Source organism: Grammomys surdaster, unplaced genomic scaffold, assembly GCF_004785775.1.
Source record: "Grammomys surdaster isolate TR1022 unplaced genomic scaffold, NIH_TR_1.0 125789, whole genome shotgun sequence".
Classification (NCBI taxonomy): Eukaryota; Metazoa; Chordata; class Mammalia; order Rodentia; family Muridae; genus Grammomys; species Grammomys surdaster.
The window spans coordinates 668,855-691,917 of record NW_021620620.1 but is presented as its reverse complement, the minus strand read 5'-3'; positions in this window follow the sequence as shown (position 1 = coordinate 691,917).

Below are 23,063 nucleotides of genomic sequence, written 5' to 3'. Positions count from 1 at the left end.
AGAGAGAGAGAGAGAGAGAGAGAGAGAGAGAGAGAGAGAGAGAGAGAGATTACTCACCCAGCAGAATTTGCTTCAGCAGGATTTGTAGACCCCACTTTCCACTTAAGAGTGGTCTATATCCTCAGAAATACTTAAAACAAGGAATCTAATTTCTTCATGTTTTTTCTTTGAGTGCAACTACGAACAAACTGTAACAAACCTCTGTGAATGGCCAACAACTACCCTCTGAAAAGTTTGCAGAATTCCAAATGTCAAATAATTTCAAAAACTCTCTGCATCTGGCAATCATTTTTCTATTAGAGCACAAGGCAAATCATAGTCAGCTCCTGTATTCCCACCCCTGTGATTAAAACAAAAACATATCTATATTATTTCTAGTTTTTTAATCAAAATTTCAGAATTCTCACTACAAGATATTCACCAAATACAAGAGACTTTCTCATTGTTAAGACAAGCATACTAATATGAGATATAAAACTCCTGTAGAAGATTAAAGAAATTATTATATGCAAAGCCATAAATAGATAAATACACAAAATTAAATATATTTCCATGGATCCTTCCCATAATTACAAGCCATCAGGAGACTCAGACTCACATCCTGTCCCTTCCATCCCTGCTTGTCTGCAGCCATTCCTAACATCCTTATGTGCCTGTAAGCCCTTTAGGGCAGATTCTCCATCTGTTAGAATTATCCATGTCCTTCACCAATCCAATGCTCTCGGTTGCCATAATGTTAAGCAAGCACTCTGGGCAACTGAAAGGATTATTTTTTTCTTCTGGAATAAAACATAACATCACAGTCCAATATTTTTTGGTACTCTGATCAGATTTGGATAAATGTCCATAATTAAAATTGCCAAATTGAATGCTAGTTCTAAAAATTGGTTTCATTAGAGTAATTGGAAAAATATTTCAATTCATCAGATTATAGATAGTTTGACTGCTTTTAGAGAAGAAATGAATCTTAATAAAAACAATTGGCTAAGATTCTAGAAAATGACCCATCTCAGGCAGCAAGGCAGCTAGCTCCTAGGAAGACTCTTCTACCCTCCTCTTCTGGTATCTGACAATTGGAAGGGTAAAAGGACTGTTTGAAGGACAACTTTCTTTTACTAATTTACAAAAAATTATTTTACTACTTTACCAAAGCTTGATTGTTTGATTGGAGAATGATGGATGGTGCCTGACTGAAGAGAGGGAAGGACTCTTCCACGTGGCCTTCCAGCTGGTTGGGGCTGGTAAACATCCATTTGATGCTTAAGTAGATATTAATCTAGACTATATCTAAGTGCAGCTGAAAGGCTTGGGGACATAGTTACTGTCATGATCAGCCTAGGAAGAAGAGAAGTGAATTCTCTTCTAAATGTAGAGTCTGTTACTAGCTCACTGGGAATCAAGTTCAAATTGCTTCACTACACTTGCCCTTGTGAACTCAGATGGAAAATTGTGTTAGAAGCAGATCACATGTATAGGGAATGGCTGCACTTACCTAATGCAGCCTTTCCTGGCTTATATGTGAGGCCTCTGCAGACAGATAGTTAGTGCATATGGGTAGAGAGGGACATGGAAGGAGACAGATGCGTAGAAAGTAGAAATTTTACTACCTTAGCAGGAAATATACTGAAAAGGTTTATCCTTTTCACCACCCAAAGTCCTTACCTCCTCTCAGGCCCACAGTGGACATTATTTCCCAAACTTTGGTGTGGACATTTCTGGGCTTTAGGAGTATTGGGTAGATATTTTGAGAATAAGTAAAATGCTGGAGATGAATGACACCCAATGTATGCCATGGCAATGAAAATAAAAAATGGAACTGCTTTTAATCTGTCCTCCAACTCACTGTCAACTTGAAACATTGGTTCCATTGCTCCTAGGGAACAGTTGGGCATTTCTAGTTAACTCATCTGGGATTCAGCCCTGTCGATCTCAGTGTCTGACAGTCAGCTGTGGGCTTTGGCTTTAGCTCAGTACCTCTTCATTACATGTCTGTCCAAATATTTTCCAGCAGCCCAAATCTGAGAAGACTAGCTATCAAAACTTCCTATAGAAGGCAAATGCAAGGCTGTATTTTTCTTAAGGTGAATTTATCCAATGCCTTTCTGTGAAGATAGTGATGAAAGAGTCCACGTTAGGTGTGCCTGCTCTCCGCACCTCCAGTCAAGCATAACCTCGGAAAAGAGAAATAAATTGATGTTCTCCACCTGCCATATAAAATGAAAATTTTCTGCCAGATACCCAGAGCTAGACAGGAAGCCATTGATCAACCTGAATAAACATCCTTTAATAAATCTTTATCTCTCCACAAGATAATTGGGAGGACAGTGGCTTCCTAGTTTACTCTCTTTTAGGAATGCCCTCCATTTCACTCTCATAGGTATATTTGTTTTCAAAGCCAAAATGTACTACATGGCCCCATCCATCAAGGTGACGGAAGACCAAATGATTTGCTATTTCAGTTCCAATGTGTCAAGCTTTTAAGAATTCTCTTAATCCACTGGCTTTGTAAGGTGCCTGGCATTTTCAATTATAGGTGGGCATGTTGTGTTGTCATGCTCCTTCTGAAGGATGTGCCCATACTACCAATGTCAGCATCCCGTTAGGATTCAAGACAACTACTCAATCCCCTTTTATCATTCATGTTCCAAATCACATATTGCCAGTCAATGTTCATCACTGCATTAATATTACCCTTTGATAAGGAAAATGTGATGTGCTACTTTAAGATTTATCTGCAGATATCTATTCAAATATAATCCCCGTGGTCTCGGCTTTTTGATCAAAGTTTTTAAGATATAAAATTTAAATAAAAGAAATGATTTTGATGGCCACTGCCATTAACAAACCAGTGTGCTTCTCATTCCTAAGAATCATTTGAAACATTCAAAGCTTTAAGCTTAGTAATTTTGACTTTTCTGAACTCTTAATTAGCTGTGTAGTTGGAACATCAATATCTTGAACAGCATATTCATTTTTTAAAATCTAGGTTATTATAATGTATAACTTTTAATAAAACCTTCCAACTATAGTAATGCAAATCATAAAAGTCCTGAAAGGCCTATGAATCAAAGCCACCACCTCATGCCCAGCAGTGGTAGTTATTTGGTATTCACACAATAACCTTTAAATAGAAGAGTGTGTTTTTAAACATATTGGTTCTCTGCAAGAGGCCCACCCACATGATTAAGAGGCTCAGCCTCTCTATTGCAAATATAATGGAAAGAACTTTAAATGCAGTAGAAACAAATATAGACCCTTACTAGATTTCCCTGGGACCTATTGAGCTGAAAGATTGCTGATACAATGTAAATGGGTTTTTTTTCTGTAAGTCTATGAAATTTTAGATAATGCCAATGAACTGAGGAAGATATCAATCATCAGTAGATATGTTATTTGAATATATCTAAAATAATAAATTAGGAATGATAAAAAGTTTTCTTTACAGTGAAAAATATGCATAATGTACATTTACTGATGGGTTACTGTTAACTTGGTAGCATAAGATGGTCTTATGTGTCTCTCTACAGAGTACATTAGACATGATAGAGTGTCATTTCTATAGTAGAAATTTTAACATTGTGTAGCATGAAAAACTTGAAGGATATGCTATGAAGAAGCTGGTTGTTTTCCTTCTAAAAATGCTACAGTTGTGAAAGACAATCAAGAATCAAAAATGAACAGATCTAATGAAATGCATCACCTTGGGTTGGAGCCTGGAACAGCAAAGGGAATTGTATAAAGACACAAATTAGAGTAATCTGCTCTCACTTATCATCTCTCAGTATATAACCTACCATCTATCTATCATCTATCTATCTTCTATCTATCATCTATCTATCTATCTATCTCCATCTATCTATCATCTATCTACATCTATCTATCTATCTATCTATCTATCTATCTATCTATCTATCTCCATCTATCATCCATCTATCATCCATCTATCTATCTATCTATCTATCTATCTATCTATCTATCTATCTATCTATCTCCATCTATCCATCCATCCATCTATCTATCTACCATCTATCTATCTATCTATCTATCTATCTATCTATCTATCTATCTATCTATGATCTATCTACCCATCCATTCATCATCTATCAAATCTATCATCTAGAAGTGCTTTATTTTACTTCTATATCAATCTCTGTGTATAATTTCCTATAAAGAATATTCTCTGACACAATTACTGCACATTGATCAATATTATGAATTTAACCATGATAACTCAAAAGCACTATTCCTTGGTTCATAATCAAATCTTTTTTAGCCATTCCTAATAATATCATTTAGAGGAGGAGTCTGCAAACCACAGGGAGATTGCTTTCTGCTCTCCACAGCCAAGTATTTTGGGGATAGAACAGTTCCCATTTGTTTACATGTTGTCTGTGGCTGCTTGCACATCACAACCAGAGTTGAGAACTTGAAGTAGAAACCATATGGTCCATAAAGCCCAAAAATATCTACTATCTGGCATTTTACAGAAAGAGTTTGCCAGCCAGCCTCTGCTTTACAGTCATTTCACTCCAACCCAAACCAAAGCCTCATTTTGCACATATTCATCAGATCCTCTAATTCTCCTGGGCTAGTTCCTATCTCCTACTTGTGTTTCTTATCACTGACATTCTTAAAGAGTTTATCCTGGTAGTTTTGTAGAGTTCTATTTATTTTGAGATCTCATGGAGTTTCTTTATGATTAGATTCAGGTTTATATAACTTTGAACAGGGCACCTAAGAAGACAGACTTCATTCTCATTGCTTTGTACCACAGGATAAAATTTTATGCCAAAACTGATACGGCTAGCTCTGGACTCCTGATTCAAGTAGTCCACCAGATGAGAACAGGTTATGTTATCCCTAAGTGTCATTATTAATATACTTATAGCATTCAAATACAGATAGTATATTAAGTAATGATAGATATGTCAACAGTAAATTCTACTATTTGTCAATGTTGTTATTAAATAAGACTTTTTTTTTTCTGAGAAACTTGTGAAGATGGAGGATCATCTACCTCACACATAACTTGACCATTACTAGAAAATGATTCAGTACACACACATGAACACACACACACACACACACACACACACACACACACACAAACTATTGAAATGTTACCGTCTGGCTAATATAGGTCAAGTACATGGTTGTTTCTTGTGTTATTCTTAAAATTTGACTAGATTTAAAAACTAAAAGCTTAGAAAAATAATGATCCTATATCACCTGATATACAAGGAGAAACAGAGTAAGCAGAAAAAAAGGAAGAGAACCTGAGCAAGGAAACCATCACTTCCACAGTTGCAAGGAGTCAAACTTGAAGTTAACTATGGAGTGTGATAAAGGAGTTGCAGAGGAAGAAACCAGGGCATTTCCACATTTAAAGACCATGATATTCACCCATTGTCTGGATAAAATTGATTTTTATTTAATTGAACTGAATGCCTCAGCAGAGTTTTTAATTTCCCCAGGAAGGCTACAATTTCCAAATCACTCGGGGATAAAAAAGAAAGAAAAGAAAACAAAAAAGGTACAGCACAGACTCATGAGAGAATTGAAGTAAGTGAAAATATTTCATATATAGCAATTATTAAAATGCAATGTCTCACATAAGGTCAAAACACAACAGCAAACTAGAAAGTAAGCTTTTGCAAACAGACAGACCAGCAACAAATGCTACAGAAGGAAGAGAAGAACATTAGAATGTGAAAAGTGAAGTGCAGGCTGCAGATGTAGAAAAGTTAATGTCAGGCAAAAGGAAATTTAAGCATAAAAGTGTAAAGATTGCTGAATCTGTTATTTATATTTAGTTATGCATTTATTAATGCATCTTTGGTTCTGAGGAATGATCCAAGGGCCTTGTAAATGCTAAGGATATTCTGTATCCACAGCCCGATATTTAGTGTGTCTCCATACCCCTCTCTTTCTCTCTTTCCCTACCCACTTCCTGATCTCCTCCCCAGCCTTTTGTGATCTCTTTTCCATTGCTGAATATACAATCCAGTGTTTGCAAAGGTTAGCTTGTGGTATAATCTCCAGTCTAAATTTTACTGATATAATCTCCAGTCTAAATTTTTAAAAAAGGAATACATAACAATATATTAAACACAAACTGAATATGTCATTGAAGACTACAAAGAAATTACTATTAAACCTTACCATCAAAGGAAACTGATAGTATTATATCCATACATCTTCACAAATTTCAATTTTTGACACACTCAGAAATAAATAAGTTTTTAAAAATCACATGGAAAAATGTGCTTGAGACAGGAATCTGACATTAGGCTAGAACAAAGAAGTAATTTCAGGCAGGAATCTAAATATTCGGCTAGAATAAAGAAGTAGGCTTCAGGCATGAAAATGACTTTGGGCTAGGACAAGAAAATAGACTCAGATATTTTGGTCATCCTGATAAGCCCTTAGAAACAGTGATCACAAGAGTGATCATGGGAAATTATTTATTGCATTGTTCGTTCTTTGGCTATTTGTGTTTATTATCTTGCTTGTTCCTTGACTATTTGCATCTGTTGTATTGCTAGTTCTTCAACCTAGAACTGACCTTAATAGTTGCATGTAATTAAAATGGTATAAAAGCAGATTGGAAAAAAATAAAAATAAAATAAAAATCACATGGAAAAATCAATTAATCAGTTAAATATTAAGATATATACTTATATATCAAATACACAAAAGTACAGTTTGGGGTTTGAAAATATATAAGTATTAACGTATATACTTATATATCAAATACACAAATGTACAGTTTGGGGGCTGAAAATATACCTTAGCGGTTAAGAACACTGATTGAGCTCAGTTCTTAGTATTCACAATAGATGACTTACAAACACCTGTAACTCCATCTCCAAAGGATGTGTCTTCCCTTTCTGATCTCCACGTGCAATTGTATTCATTGTCACACATCCCTGTCTACACACTGATTAAAATAAAATAAATTTATGAATTCTGGAAATTAAGAAATATACCTTTGTCATGCCAAAGGAGTATTTCCACAGCTGGTTTGTAACTTGTACTGAAAACAAAAGAATCTCTTGGCACCATCAGTAGTAATTCTTCAAGTTCTAATTAACTAATTATAATGTAATATACCAAGTACTCAGTATTTAATAATATCCTTTGATAAAATATCCACTTAATAATTACAGAACACTTAATGTGGTTTTAAACTAAATAATAAAGAATTCATTAAAAGCTACAATCATTTTTAATTTTTAATTTTGATTGTCAAAAAAGCAAAAATAAATTCCTGGCCTTTCTTTCAACATCTTTTAGTATCAAGCTATTACCATAGTTTTCAAAGTATTCCACACCAAGCTATACAAAAGAAATGCAGAGGCGAATAAAGTTACTCTTTGATAGGTGCATGATATCATGCACAGATGAATGTGAATATATGCAGAGACCACATGTCTTCATTAAGATTCTGTTGCCTTGAAGAGACACTTGACCATGGCAACTCTTATAATGGAAATTGGTGCTGGCTTACAGTTCGGAGGTATAGTCCATTGTTGTCATGGTGAGAAGAATGGTGGTGCACAGACAGACATGGTGTTGGAGAAGGAGATGAGAGTATTATTTGTAGGATGTAGAAAATGATACACACTGATTTGACTTGAACTTCTGAGACTTGAAAGCCACTCACAGTGTGACACACAACCTCCAACAAGGCCACACCTCCTAATAGAACCACTCCCTGTGGGCCAAGCATTCACACATGAGTCTATGGAGGACATTCTTATTCAAACTACCACACATGGGAACAACTTTCCTTCTTGTCCAGTTACCATCCAGCTCATTTTTGTTGAGTTTTAAGACAGGGTCTCTTAATGGAATCCGAGAACATGCTACTAAACCCCAGACAACATCCTGTCTCCACTTCCTCAGCCCTGGGATAACAAGCACATGTCTCCATGTTTGACTTTCTTTTAAGATGCATTTTATTAATGTATATTAATTATATGTTATTGATTTTATTATATATATATGTATGTATATATATATATGGATGCATTTTGCATTTTGATTATTTATCCCATTATCTTCTCCTCTCCTGTCCCACTTTTATTAGTCCCTTTATTTTATAGTCCCTTTATTTCTTTCAACTTACCTGATTATTGCTATGTTTTATTGGCCTTCGTAGCATGGGTGAGGGTTGTTTATTTGAGCAGGGATACCTTTTCAGTGACTACATTACTGAAGAAAATATCTGTTCCTTCCTTATCAGTCATTAACTGATTAAATCCTCAAGATGTGGTTCTTGCCTCTTCCATCCATGATGGAATATAAAATAACCAATATTATGCACCAATACAACCCATCAAATTAGTTAGTTCAATAGTGCAATGACTATGTCATGTCTGAAAGTCAGTGTTCTACACATTCCTCCTTTTCTGTCTTTTACATTCTTTCTACCCTTTGTCAAAATGTTTCCTGACTCACAGAGGAGATGAAATTCATGACGTTTTTATGCATGTTTGGTGGATCAAAATTAATCCTCATGCTTGCAAAGCCATTACTTTAACAACTGAGCCACCTTCCCAGTCCCTGACACCACCCTTAAATGTGAAGAAAATAGTTAATGAAATATTTATAATGAAAGAAAAGGATAGCTGAAGAGATGGTTCAGCAGGTCAGTTCCTGCCGCTGAGACTAAGGGGCTGACCACTGTCTGCAACTCCAGATCCAGAAGATCTAAAGAACAAACCTAGGTGCCTTGGAGAACTGTACTCTGGCATGCCCTTAAGCCACATACACACATATTCATATACGCATAATTAAAAATAAAAGTGGACTCAAAGAAATAAAAAAAAACAAAAATCTTCCTTGAGAGGCATTGAAAATGTAATGAAAACATGACAAAACATGAATGACAGTAAAACTGAATCAAATCAAGAATAAAGACATAGCTATAAAAAAACTAATAATTTTGAAAGTATTATTAATACTAAAATTTCCGTATGTAAAACCATGAAAATGTATGCAAAAGAGGATAACTGATCATTTAAAACTTGATAACATCAGTATATGGATGGCTTTTTTCCAGAAAAAGTTGGAAAAATGTAGATTATAATTTTTATTCAAAATATAGATGAGATTTCAAATGTGTTAAATGATAAAAGTTTTGAAATTGCCTCAAAACTAAGTGTCCAGTTTAATTATTCTTTGAAAGTTGTTTGTCCAGTACTATTTCAACTGCCAATCTATCACTGATTAATTGACAGACAAGTGAAGATTTCCATTTGTTTCAAATGTTTTTATAATTGGTTTCTAAAATGTCACTTGTTCTCAGCTTCACAGGGACATTATGTGCCATGTTTTGTGGATGCTGGACAGACACACTTATAATACTACTGGGTTTGTAATTTTTAAGATTTGATTTATAAGTGCATGTGGGGGTAAACAGATGTACGTGTGTGAATCCCAGTGCCCACAGAATCCAGAAGAGGGTGTTGGATCCCCTAAAACTGATGTTACAGGCAATTGTGAACCACTTGACAACAACTTAGCAACAGAACTCAGGACTTCTGGAATATCAAACTCAATAGTGTGTTTACACAGTAGTGGAATAATGGCCGATAAACCAGTAAACTAACGTAAGCCAACTATAACTACATGCAGGAAGATTCAGGTAGACAGTAACTGGATACATCTTCAGAGAAAGTAACCAAGGAAAGTATGATTCTAGGGTAGGAAAACACTTCAAATGAAACCTGGAAGAAGAAACTAAATCAACTTGGGGATGTGTCAGGAGTGCAGGTGTTAAGAGGACAAGGAAATGGCACATGTCAAGCTTTAAACAGGCAATGGCCAAGTGTATTACAAGAACTGACACTAAACAGCGGTGACTATAGTGTAGACAACATATGGGTGATCTGAGTAAGACCAAAGAATTCTGTTCTTACTCTAGTTGGAGGATAATCCTCATAAATGCTGTGAAGAAAAGGCTATGCTAGAACACACAAAAGAGACAAGCTGGCTTTTGGCTAAAGCAGTCGTCATTCACAAGGAGGCAATTCACCTTCACTTGGTGTAGGTCAGACAGCGATGTGACAGAGTTGTGGTCATGAATCCTGCCACACACACAAACACACACAATTTTTTCATATAATGTACCTGGTTATGGATTTTCTTTCCTCTACCCCTCCTAGTTCTTCCCCATATCTCCTCCCATCTAGATCTTCCCCTCTCTGTTTCTCATTAGGAAACAAGCAGACTCCTAATGCATAATAATAAAATAAGATACAACTAACACAGAGGAAGAAAAGAGTCCAAGAAAAAGCACAAGAAACAGATATAGACACATAGGGATACTGACTTGAACACTCAGGAATCCCATAAAACCATAACATGTAATGACTGGAGGAATCCAGAATAAGAGGTAGGTCTTGTGGAGCCCTTGTTTCAACTTACCTGGTAGCTTTTGTTCTTGGAAGCATTCACTTCAAAGATAATGACAGCCTAGAAGAATCCAGATGGAAATGGCTGTAGTCAGGCAAATGATTGATAGGGTGAAACTGAGCCAATGAAGCTTGGGGAAGTTACAGGAGGGACATACAACTGTGATGGATCCAGACATAAATGAACTGTGGCTGTACTGGATTTGGGACCTGTGGATGAAAGCTCAGGAACTCAGAGTGGAGCTGGACTAATGAATAAATTTCCACTAGAGTATCTCAAGGAGATAATAGTAGTGGGGAAGGCAGACAGAGAAGAGGTCTGACCAATCACCAACACCATAGTGGAATAGCTAATGCTCCTCTTCTTGCTATTTCAGGCATAACTGTCACCTGTTATTGGTTGCCCCATTGTAGCAATTATCTGGCCAAGAGTCCTGGCACTTTTTTCCCTTGTTTTCTTCTCTCTGCCATTCTTCTAGTGTACATGCATACATCTTCAAGATGTCCTCAACACCCAAATGCTTGCCATCTATACAAGACTCCTGTCATCCTACACACACCATCCTGACATCTCCTAGCTCTATCCATCCTTCCAATCATTTCAATCGGCTTGCTCTTTGCATGGTAACCTACAAAAATGTCTTTTCAGGGATAAGCGACTTCTCCAATAATTTTCAGTCTTATTGAGAACAAATTCAAACCTCTGCTAACCAGGAATGTGACTCCTAGGCTTCTCTCTGATCTCTTCAGCTTCCCCTTCCAGCTATATACTGGCCCTTTATTATTTCTGAATTCTTCTAGCATGGCTTCATTTCAGGTAAGATGCTGGCTATCCCTATATCCAGAAGATATTTAGGACCCTAATTTCCTCACCTATCTCAAGTGTCTGTTCCCCCGTGGGGGTGGGGGTGTCTCTCTATTTTCTATGTAGAAGTGCCCATGTTACTATTTACATGAGCTCCATAAAACTAGTGAACACTATCATCATGAATGTGTTTCAACTCTGCAAACATCAGCAGTCCTAAACTCAGCATGGAAAAATAATGGTAAATTAGGAAAAATCAGTGAAAGCCATTTAGAGTCAGAAACCAAGGAGAATCTGAGGAAACAAATACAGATTGAGAACAATAAAGTCAACCATGAGCTAGAGGAGAAGATGCAAAGGTGACAGGAAATGGCTGGGAGCAGCCGCAATGGGGGTCTTCTTGATGAGTGCTTGCTTCATGCAGGACAGCATATTGTTAACCCCTACAACTCCATGATGATGGCACATAGTCATTATCTTGAAGGAGGCAGAAGGGTCCATTGTGCAGGTCCTTTAGAAGATATACATGATTAATATTACAGTTTAGGAAGATAGTTTGTGGTACACGGTAGTCAGTGTGTGTGATACTGGCTACTGTTATAATAATTTCAATAAGACTTGCTTTATGCTTGAAGTTAAACCACATATCGACGAGGATGTAGACAAACAAATGGCTTTTAGAAAAAGGTAGGTTGTGGAACCCTGGAACTCAGTAATACAAAACCATAAATCAAACACTATCTTGGCAGAAAGATTTTGTCCCCAGAAGTGTCTTCCTTTATCTGCTAGAGCTTGTTTTTCATGGCATTTGATGGCAGCAATTATACATACCTTCAGAATGTCTTTTTCTTCACAAACAACTTGTCATTCTGCACATTCAAGAGAAGTAGATGCAACTCTAATTACTCTCAGTCCCATACTTTGTGGCAAGCTCATCATGCTTGCAGAGTGATAAAACTCTACAAGGACCTGACTATCATAGACCTGTGCCCCAAACCAAAGAAAAACACACACCCTGAACATGTATAATGGTGACACTCATTTGTAGGTGTGCTTTACATTTCAAAACCTCAAGCCTGGCCCAGTAACTCTCTTTTCTTGCTGCCCGAAGATTCAAATGTAGAACTCTCAGCTCCTTCTCCCATTCTCATTCTACTTCCTGCCATGACAATAATGAACTAAACCTCTGAAACTGTAAACAAGCTCCAATTAAATGTTTTCCTTTATAAGAGATATTGTGGTAATGGTGTAGCTTCACAGCAATAGAACATTGATTAAGACACATACATAATCATATATTTATATAAAGTATATTACTAAAAATACATATACCCTTCTCAAGCTGTATGATGTTATGTGTATAAGTCTTCAGAGCTGACTATTTAGTATTGGATAAACAGTTGGTGTGCACTTCCCAGAATACTGTTTCCCCAATTTTCAGTATTTTTTAGTGCCTGTAACTCTTTGTGTAGGATTAAGGTCTTATGTGCTTTCCCCTATCCACTTTAGCATGTCTACAGTGTCTTATGTGCTTTCCCCTATCCACTTTAGCATGTCTACAGTTGCTTTTGCTCAGCTATAATGTCTGTGAGACTTCTGAATTACTAGGAGGCACATTCTCACAGCAGACTCCCTGAATCTCGTTGGCTCTCACTATCGTTCCTTCCTGTCTTCTGTAATGAACTTTGAGCTTTAGGTACAGGAGTTGTTTAACTTTGATATTGGTATTCCTAAGAAGACACATATTTCCAGTTCCTGCGGATTCTATTTACACACAGATCTTGGTCTCTCTATCTTGTCTCTTTTTATTTTTTAGAATTTTGTTTTATGAATATGGATGTTTTGCCTACTTGTAGGTCCATGGATCACTTGTATGATCTGTGTTCATAGAGATTAGAAAGGGGCACTGGATCCCCTGGAAATAGAGTTAAGGATGTCTGTGAAGTGAATCACCATTGAACTCAAGTCCTCTGGAAGAGCAACACGTGTTTGTAACCATTGAGTCATCTCTGTGGCCCACTTGATCTCTTAAAAATGTGTTGTGTGTGTATGGTGTGTTTACAGGAATTGAAATCAGGTGTTTTACACGCTGACCCATCTCATTGGCTTCACCTTGATTTCTTTTCTCAAGAATGTACAAAACCCAGAGAACTTTTATCTTATAGACGTAACTAACCCATAGGAAATTTTGGTAGTGGGACAATAAACACATAAAAAAGAAACATTGCAAAAGCTGAAGGAGCATTTTTTTTTGTCTTCTTAATTTCGAGATTTACAATATATCCTGGAAAATGCGGTTTAAGACAAATCACACACACACACACACACACACACACACACACACACAAGTACATACATACACATGCACAAAACTGATGATGGTTAACCACAATAAGGCCTCCATTCAGACTAACTAGAAAGAGCACGATCAGAATTAGAGAACCATGACACCTGCAGAAAGAGTGAGCGTATGCTTAGTAGACATAACTTTGCTTTCACAGCCTGCTTTCTCAATTTAGCATTGAGCCAGACAAGGAGAGGCTGAGCAGAACACTGAAGGCCTCAATAGTGCAGGCTCTACAGCTAGGCCCTGATGATAGCTGGGAGGTACAAGCAGAGGCAACATTAAAATACCATCAACTTCGGCAAGGTGGGATTTACTTCAAGGAATCCTTGGTGGGAAATCAACAGTGAGAAGATGTGCAATACTAGTAATGAATTAATACCCTGTGAAAACTGTCACCTCTGTATATCTATCTATGCAACGAACCCTTTGTTTGCATTCATTACTGGGCAAGAAGTATGAGGGGAAAAAAGTTATCCCTCTTCTGTCTTCCCCGCCTATACTGAATCAGCCTCTGATAGATGCCATGATATATGTCGAGGAGCCCAAGGACCACTCTGCCATGTCTCCCACTACTCTCTATTGAAGATCTGTGCCTCTCCCACTTCTATTGCAACAATGCAGTGAGGCACAGGTCTGATTTGATGGTGGTAACTTAACATACAGCTCATTGATGCTTTATATTCCTGCTTTTGAATTCATAGGTCATAATAAAGCATTGCATATCCACCGACCAGCAAGAAAAATTAATTAAGAGGAGCCTTTTAACGTAGAAAGCAGCTTACTGAGATAATGGAATAGGCTTTGGTAAGACTTGGCTTAATTGGAATTTCAAGCAATTCTTTGCTTGTTGTACCAAGGATTTTTACTGTTATAGACTGGATGAGCAAGCTGTTTAAAGAGCTTACTGGAAGAACTGGACTCAGAGGTTTCAGCAGAGATGGATTTGGTTCAAAGAATCAGGGTTGTCTCAGAAAAACAGCAAGCAGAGGCTACAGACTTGTTCTTTAGTCAATGTATGGACCTGTGAATCTTGTAAGTATCTAGGGTCCTACATAATACCAAACAAGAGGCTGATAGAGAAGGTCATGTCTAGATAACAAACTGGCTGCCTCTCTCTAGAAACAAAGATGAGATGTGGGAAAGAGGGACCAAAATCAGTGTGTGAATTGGTGTTTGAAATGCATGAGTCTGTGTCCTGATTCTAGCTCATGCTTCCTGGTAAATTCCATCCAATAACACCCATCTCACAGGAGCAGGGTAAGGATCAACTGTTAATAGACTTTGGTATGACTATGGTAAGATGCTCAGTCACAGTGTGCAGGATTTTTAGAGTTTGTACACCAGGGAACAAGACAAATACTTTTCCTGAGAATATACTGAAGTGGAAAAACAACTGACTTTCCAAAGAACCCTTAAGTTTCCACTTCAGTATACAGTTGGGCAAAAGCGGGAACCCTTAGCTGAGGTGAAGTCATTTCCACTTGTACTGTGCTACATTAGTTGACTGAAAGACAAAGCTAGTTAAAAAGAAAGCCCTTTTAGGTACAAGAAATGGGTTCAGGGCAGAAGATGGCTGCTTTGTGTTTCTGTGGGAAAGCTAAGGGAGGGAAAACACACACAAAAATGATGGGGGCTTCGATCACTCACTCACTCCCCATAGTAGAATTGTGTGGCTTTCCTTCCTGTGTCCAAATGTTATGAAAACCCACATATTCTTACAATTCATTGGAACCATCCAAAGGGCTTTTTGTCTATAAAAATTAGCTTGATTCATATTAGCTTGATTACCAAAGATTATTTGACTATCTTAAGTTGAGTTTCAGTTGCTATAAACTGCTATATGTCAACCTGAAATGTATTATATGGAAATCTTATTCTATGATTTCTGAATCATGGGCCTGAACTCAAATATACAGCACATGTCTTGATGGCTTTGGAGGGCATGCATGCACTCCTCTTTTGTGATTTTTAGCATACCTACTAAGTTAAGGACTGTAAAAAATGATTCTTTGGTTCCAGAATAAGGACAAAAGCCATTTCAGGGGTGGCAATTTCTTCAGTAAAAGTACTATATCTGTTCTTGTGATAACAAGGAGGATGAGGCTGAATACAGGGTATTGTCCTGAAGCCCTTTCCAACACACCAGATGCACATGACTTTGAAAATAAGCAGCCTGAAAGAAGACCTGAGGCAAAGAAAGAACCTGAAGAATATACATTTGCTAGAATAACAACCTTCTAAATATAGCAGAAGAAAGACTCTCAAATGCTACAGAAAATTCCAGGATGGACTTCTTAAAAGAGGCTAAATTATAGCAGTTTCTATGAAGATAAAATGCCACCAATAACTCTTATTCTTGACACACATTGTACAAATCCCCGATAAAAGTCTATCAGTGCTAAAAGCCTTTCTGTTTCCCTCTGAATTCATCAGCACGGCAAGCCTGAAGTGCAAACTTGTCTACTCCCATTTATGAATAAGGCTGCCAAGGATGACACAAGGCAAGTTTTTTGTTTTTGTTTTTTTTTGCCAGATTCATGGTGCCATCACTAGTAAACATGACGGGATATTGCTGTAGCTTCATGGTAAAGCCCTCACACAGCATGCATGAGACCCTGAGTCCTAGCCTCAGAACTAAACAGGGAAGTGGAATGAAAGGAGTGGAAATAAAAATCTGTCTCAACATTCATTACAAAGGGATTTTATTCCTTTCTGGAATACAATTTTGCTTTCCTGTAAGCAATTACTCTGAGTGGTTGTCTTTGTACCCTAAAACTTCTCCCAGAACACTTTCTCAGCTGTAAGTGCCCCTCAGAGTCTCCTGAAGGACTCATAAAACACAGGGTGCTGCCTTCCACTCTAGATCTATTAGATCTTGGTAAAGCCAGAGACTTTTCATGTTTTCCCACTGAGATACACTTTATACACAATAATGGCTTCATTGGGATATATGATCCATATTATAAAGTTCAACATTTTAAACAGATTATACAATGAATTTTTTGAAACTTTGCCTACTTATAAGGCTGTGTTAGACTAATTTTTGTTGCTATGAAGAAAACTCCCAGACCAACAGAGACTTAGGGGAGGGAAAGGTTTGTAATTTGGCTTATAATTCCATGTTACAGTCCATGACAGCAGGAATACCATGGCAGGAACCTGAAACATCACAGCTATAGTCAAGAGCAGTAAGAGACATGTACTTAGTTGGTGACTAGCTAGCACTCAGGTAGTTTCCTCTACTCTTATGATTATAGGGATCCTGAGCTCAAGGATGCTGTGACAGATAGCAGGCTGGGCCTTTCTAGAACAATAAACAAACAAAAAATAGTCCCCCTGCAGACAGCCAATTTGATCTATCATTCTTCATTCAGTCTTTCTTCATTCCAGGTTGTTCCAAGTTAACAGTTAAAGCTGGCCAGCATGAACTACCAATAGAGTTTAGCTTAGGAACATTTATACCTTTTCTCCAGTGCCCTGGCAAATTTTCTTTTGCTCTCAACAAAATTTCCTAATTGGGATCCATAAATATGTGGCCTTTTACTTCTAGTTAGCATAATGTTTTTGAGATCATTTTGTAGTATGAATCAGTACTTCCTCCCGTCTTCTTATTACACAGTGCTCTCTTTTCACTACACTTGACAGAATACATAAACCTATTCACTAATGCTGTGCATTTCTGATTCATTTATATACAACACCAAGCCACTGTTCTATACTCAGAACACTTGTTAATGACATTAATTACTATTTGTTTGTTAATAAGTTTTCTCTATACAACCAAGGCTGGCTTTGAACTCACTATCTTCTTGTCTCTGCTCTCTAAGTGCTTGAGATACAATGCATGAGCTACATATCCATTTCCACCTTAACTCTTGAGAATAAGAATATACAAATGGCCCTTCTGCCCCTGCCTGCTCCTCCGGGCTGGAGCAGACACAGAGTCGGTCTGCTCCCGTCCTGTGGAGAAACTGAATCCTGAGTCATCCAGGAGCCACTGCACTCAGAGCAGCTGGTAAGAACTCCATCTCACTCCCTAAACCCCAGAGATAGATCGGGGAGCCAGGGACATCCAGGGCACAGCAGCTACCCAAACCCCGCCCCTCCGGAATTCCACGTCCCTTCTGCCCCTGCCTGGTCCTCTGGGCTGGAACAGACACAGAGTTGGTCTGCTCCTGTCCTGTGGAGAAACTGAATCCTGAGTCATCCAGGAGCCACTGCACTCAGAGCAGGTGACACAGAGTCGGTCTGCTCCTGTCCTGTTGAGAAACTGAATCCTGAGTCATCCAGGAGCCACTGCACTCAGAGCAGCTGGAGCCACTGCACTCAGAGCAGCTGAAACTGAATCCTGAGTCATCGAGGACCCACTGCACTCAGAGCAGAAGGATTTCCAGATCCAAGAGGTGGCCTGAGTCCCAGGAGTTATTCCACCCAGGAGATTAGGAGCATAAGACCACAGAGACCTCTGGACTCTGAGGAGCTCTGCAATAAGCAAGATAACTGGAAATACAGACTCCAGTTTTACACAGTGAGAGCAGGTACCACTAGAGTTAACCAGATGGCGAAAGGCAAGCGCAAGAACATAAGCAACGGAAACCAAAGTTTCTTGGCATCATCAGTGCCCAATTCTCCCAATATAGCAAGCCCTGAACACCCCATCACACCTGAAAAGCAGGATTCAGAATTAAAATCACTTCTCATGATGATGATAGAGGATTATAAGAAGGAATTAAGTAACTCCCTTAAAGAAATACAGGAGAGTACAAGTAAACAGATAGAAGCCCTTAAAGAGGAATCACAGAAATCCCTTAAAGAAATGGAAGAAAACACAAAGAAGGAGTTAAACAAAAACATTCAGGACCTGAAACTAGAAATAGAAACAATAAAGAAAGTTCAAAGGGAGACAACCATGGAGATAGAAAACCTAAGAAAGAGATCAGGAGTCACAGACGCAAGCATCACCAACCGAATACAAGAGATAGAAGAGAGAATCTCAAATGCAGAAGATACGGTGGAAAATATTGACACAGTTGTCAAAGAAAATGCAAAACGCAAAAAACTCCTAACTCAAAACATCCAGGAAATCCAGGACACAATGAGAAGACCAAACCTAAGGATAATAGGTATAGATGAGAATGAAGATTCCCAACTTAAAGGGCCAGTAAATATCTTCAACAAAATTATTGAGGAAAACTTCCCTAACCTAAAGAACAAGATGCCCATAAACATACAAGAAGCCTACAGAACACCAAATAGACTAGACCAGAAAAGAAATACCTCCCGTCACATAATAATCAAAACATCAGATGCACAAAACAAAGAAAAAATACTAAAAGCGGTAAGGGAAAAAGGTCAAGTAACATATAAAGGCAGACCTATAAGAATTACACCAGACTTCTCACCAGAGACTATAAAAGCCAGAAGAGCCTGGACGGACATCATACAGACACTAAGAGAACACAATTGCCAGCCCAGATTACTATACCCAGCAAAACTCTCAATCACTATAGATGGTGAAACCAAGATATTCCATGACAAAACCAAATTTGCACAATATCTTCCCACAAACCCAGCACTTCAAAGGATAATTGATGGAAAATGCCAACACAAGGAGGGAAACTACAACCTAGGAAAAGCAAGTAAGTAATCTTCCAACAACCCCCAAAAAAGATACAAACATAACTTTACCTCTAATTAAAAAAATAACAGGAAGCAACAATCATTTTTCCTTAATATCTCTTAACATCAATGGTCTCAATTCCCCAATAAAAAGACGCAGACTATCAGACTGGATACACAAACAAGACCCAGAATTTTGCTGCATACAAGAAACGCACCTCAGTGACAAAGACAGACACTACCTCAGAATAAAAGGGTGGAAAACAATTTTTCAAGCCAATGGTCCCAAGAAACAAGCTGGAGTAGCCATTCTAATATCAAATAAAATCGACTTTCATCCAAAATTAATCAAAAAAGATAAGGAAGGACACTTCATACTCATCAAAGGAAAAATCTACCAAGGTGAACTCTCAATTCTGAACATCTATGCTCCAAATGCAAGGGCACCTACATACATAAAAGAAACTTTACTAAAGCTCAAAACACACATTACACCTCACACAATAATAGTGGGGGATTTCAACACCCCACTGTCAGCAATGGACAGATCATGGAAACAGAAACTAAACAGAGACACTTTGAAATTAACAGAAGTTATGAACCAAATGGACTTAACAGACATCTATAGAACATTTCATCCTAAAACAAAAGAATATACCTTTTTCTCAGCACCTCATGGTACCTTCTCCAAAATAGACCATATAATTGGTCACAAAACAAGCCTCTACAGATACAAAAAGATTGAAATAATCCCTTGCATCTTATCAGATCACCACGGACTAAGACTGGTCTTTAATAATGACAAAAACAATGGAAAACCCACGTACACATGGAAACTGAACAACTCTCTACTCAATGATGACTTGGTCAAGGAAGAAATAAAGAAAGAAATAAAAGACTTTTTAGAATTCAATGAAAATGAGGACACATCATACCAAAACTTGTGGGACTCCATGAAGGCAGTGCTAAGAGGAAAGCTCATAGCTCTAAGTGCCTACAAAAAGAAACTGGAAAGAGCACACACTAACAAGTTGACTGCACAACTAAAAGCTCTAGAACAAAAAGAAGCAAATACACCCAGGAGGAGTAGAAGGCAGGAAATAATCAAACTCAGGGCTGAAATCAACCAAGTAGAAACAGAAAGAACAATACAAAATATCAATAAAACCAGGAGTTGGTTCTTTGAGAAAATCAACAAGATAGATAAACCCTTAGCCAGATTAACCAGAGGGCACAGAGACAGTATCCAAATTAATAAAATCAGAACTGAAAAGGGAGACATAACAACAGAAACTGAAGAAATTCAAAAAATCATCAGATCCTACTACAAAGGCCTATACTCAACAAAACTGGAAAACCTGGATGAAATGGACAATTTCCTAGACAGATACCAGGTACCGAAGTTAAACCAGGAGCAGATAAACCATCTAAATAGTCCCATAACCCCTCAGGAAATAGCAGCAGTCATCAAAAGCCTCCCCACTAAAAAAAGCCCAGGACCAGATGGTTTTAGTGCTGAATTCTATCAGACCTTCAAGGAAGACCTAATACCAATTCTCTTCAAACTATTCCACAAAATAGAGACAGAAGGAACACTACCCAATTCGTTCTATGAAGCTACAATTACACTCATACCCAAACCCCACAAGGACCCGACAAAGAAAGAGAACTTCAGACCAATCTCCCTTATGAACATCGATGCAAAAATACTCAATAAAATTCTAGCAAACCGAATCCAAGACCACATCAAAACAATCATCCATCATGATCAAGTAGGTTTTATCCCAGGAATGCAGGGATGGTTCAATATTCGGAAATCCATCAATGTAATCCACTATATAAACAAACTTAAAGAAAAAAACCACATGATCATCTCACTAGATGCTGAGAAAGCATTTGACAAAATTCAACATCCCTTCATGATAAAAGTCTTGGAAAGATCAGGAATTCAAGGCCCCTACCTAAACATAGTAAAAGCAATTTACAGCAAACCAGTAGCCAACATCAAGCTAAATGGAGAGAAACTTGAAGCAATCCCACTAAGATCAGGGACTAGACAAGGTTGCCCACTCTCCCCCTACCTATTCAATATAGTACTGGAAGTCTTAGCCAGAGCAATTAGACAGCAAAAAGAAGTCAAAGGGATACAAATAGGAAAGGAAGAAGTCAAAATATCACTATTTGCAGATGATATGATAGTATACTTAAGTGACCCCCAAACTTCCACCAGAGAACTCCTAAACCTGATAAACAACTTCAGCAAAGTGGCTGGTTATAAAATCAACTCAAACAAATCAGTAGCCTTCCTCTACATGAAAGATAAACAGACTGAAAAAGAAATTAGGGAAATGACACCCTTCACAATAGTTGCAAATAATATAAAATACCTTGGTGTGAATCTAACCAAGCAAGTGAAAGACCTGTATGACAAGAACTTCAAGTCTCTGAAGAAAGAAATTGAAGAAGATCTCAGAAGATGGAAAGATCTCCCATGCTCATGGATTGGCAGGATTAATATAATAAAAATGGCCATCTTGCCAAAAGCAATCTACAGATTCAATGCAATCCCCATTAAAATCCCAACTCAATTCTTCACAGAGTTAGAAAAGGAAATTCTCAAATTCATATGGAATAACAAAAAACCCAGGATAGCGAAAACTATTCTCAACAATAAAAGAACTTCTGGAGGAATTACCATCCCTGACCTCAAGCTGTACTACAGAGCAATAGTGATAAAAACTACCTGGTATTGGTACAGAGACAGGCAGGAAGATCAATGGAATAGAATTGAAGACCCAGAAATGAACCCACACTCCTATGGTCACTTGATCTTTGACAAAGGAGCTAAAACTGTCCAGTGGAAAAAGGACAGCATTTTCAACAAATGGTGCTGGTTCAACTGGAAGACAACATGTAGAAGAATGAAAATTGATCCATTCTTATCTCCTTGTACAAAGCTCAAGTCTATGTGGATAAAGGACCTCCACATAAAACCAGATACACTGAAACTAATAGAAGAGAAGGTGGGGAAAAGCCTCGAATACTTGGGCACAGGGGAAAAGTTCCTGAACAGAACTCCAATGGCATATGCTCTAAGATCGAGAATTGACAAATGGGACTTCATAAAATTGCAAAGTTTCTGTAAGGCAAAGGACACTGTCAATAGGACAAAACGACAACCAACAAATTGGGAAAAGATCTTTACCAATCCTTCATCTGATAGAGGGCTAATATCCAATATATACAAAGAACTCAAGAAATTAGACTCCAGACAACCAAATTACCCTATTAAAAAATGGGGTATAGAGCTTAACAAAGAATTTTCAACGGAAGAAACTCGAATGGCCGAGAAGCATCTAAAGAAATGTTCAGCATCCTTAGTCGTCAGGGAAATGCAAATCAAAACAACCCTGAGATTCCATCTCACACCAGTCAGAATGGCTAAGATTAAAAACTCAGGTGATAGTAGATGCTGGCGAGGGTGTGGAGAAAGAGGAACACTCCTCCATTGTTGGTGGGACTGCAAGATGGTGCAACCACTTTGGAAATCAGTCTGGCGGTTCCTCAGAAAATTGGACATAGCATTACCCGAGGATCCAGCTATACCACTCCTAGGCATATACCCAGAAGATGCTCGAACATATAACAAGGACATATGCTCAACTATGTTCATAGCAGCCTTATTTATAATAGCCAGGAGCTGGAAAGAACCCAGATGTCCTTCAACTGAGGAATGGATTCAAAAAATGTGGTATATTTACACAATGGAGTATTACTCAGCTATTAAAAACAATGAATTCGAGAGGTTCCTAGGTAAATGGATGGAACTAGAAATTATCATCCTGAGTGAGGTAAGCCAATCACAAAAGAA